Here is a 1811-nt window from a genome sequence, read left to right as displayed (position 1 = left end):
CAAAAAGTACAAAGAGTACAGATACACCAGATAACAGAGAGCGAAGTCCAGCAGTTTCAACTTATTAGGGATGAGGAGCTGCTACAATTACTTTTTTTGAAAAGGTTTTATTTAAATTTTGTCAAAAATACACAGCAAACTATACTTTAACAAAACAATCCAGTGATGCTTGATATACTTTCATATCTTTAATTTACAGAAAGTGGAAACCTTATCATGTTGGCAACTAACTCAAGCTATACAGTTAATATTCATACATTTAAAACAACGAAGAGACCAGTAACAGAACAATATATAGGTGTATAGTAAACACATCTGGTTCCATACATGTATAGAATTTTGTGAATCAAAAACGTCCATATTAAGAAAGTCAGACATATTAACCATACACTCTCACCATACACCCACAGATGTTACATGTATAAAGACTCAAATTTCCAACTCCTCAATCTATGCTTGAATGCAATTAAATTACCCTGTAACTGAGTAGTTAGATTTTGTGATAGCCTAATCAGTCAGTATTTACAGGTCATGCAAAATAGAGAGAACCAGAGTCCATGTCACTAAAAGATTGCAAATTTTATTAACCCTCCGTCACATACAATAGGCCTGACAGGCACATCTCTTTTACTTTCATTTCTCCTTCCTCACCAGATTGTGAGGAAATCCCCTCCCTCCAGGTAGTCTCCTGTCTCTAGCAGCTCTGTGAAACCTCATACCACAGTTGGATTGCAGAGCTTCAGGAGGACAGATATAACTGCGCTAATCTCTCAGGCTCATTGTATGTGAACACGTCACACTCAATAAGGTTGGTATTTTTTTGTTTTTATTCATCACAATTGTTTATTTAGCTTGTTTTATGAATGTACAGCACAAAGTGTGAGGATATTTCATAGAAATAAGGCAGATTAAAAAAGAAAGTGTGCTGCTCAGGCATATACAGTAGTTCCCTAACACATATTCCTTCTCTTGCTTCAGATTATCTGCTGAAATGGAGAGGAAAATGTACAATTTATCAAAAAACCTTGATGTTGAGGAAGTAACAAACATGCTGTTAGATGATGCAGACCCCACACTGAAAGAGGATTTAGGAGAGGAAAGTGAGATTGATTCTCATGATGAGGTGGAAGTATGTGAAGTGGATTCTGAAACAGAGCAAGATGGTGACTGTGATGAGGATGAAGATGTAGAATCTTATTATATGGGAAAAGATAAAAAAAAACAATGGAACAAGAAGCCACTCCAGAAAAAACGTAGGGAACCTCAAAATATTATTACTCACCTTCCTGCAGTTATAGGAACTGCAAGTAATGCAAAAACTGCAGTTGAATGCTGGAATAGTTTATTCACAGATGACATTCTGGACTCTATTGTCACATATACCAACCAATATATAGACATTATAAAGGACAAGTTCATCTGCAACAGAACCATCAAGGCCACAGATGAAATAGAACTGCGTGCTTTTTTGGATTATTATACCTTGCAGGAGCTTATAGGGCAAATAGACAAAGTTTGGAGGAACTTTGGAGTAAAGATGGGGATGGAATTGAAAAATTTGGCCTTGTTATGTCCATAAACAAATTCAAGCTTCTAATTCGTTGCCTTCGGTTTGACGACAGAACTACCCGAACCGAACGTAAAACACATGACCGACTTGCTCCAATTCGTGATATATTCCAAAAATTTGTTGAAAACTGTAAAAAAAGCTATTGCCCTGGGGAGAATCTCACTATTGACGAAATGCTCCCTGGTTTTCGTGGTAAATGTGCCTTTCGTCAATATATTCCATCAAAGCCTAACAAATATGG

The sequence above is a fragment of the Phyllobates terribilis genome, unplaced genomic scaffold (assembly GCF_046119375.1).
Source record: "Phyllobates terribilis strain yellow unplaced genomic scaffold, ASM4611937v1 Scaffold_9__5_contigs__length_417890890, whole genome shotgun sequence".
NCBI classification, from domain to species: domain Eukaryota; kingdom Metazoa; phylum Chordata; class Amphibia; order Anura; family Dendrobatidae; genus Phyllobates; species Phyllobates terribilis.
The sequence above is the reverse complement of the archived record's forward strand: the minus strand, read 5'-3'. Positions refer to the sequence as shown.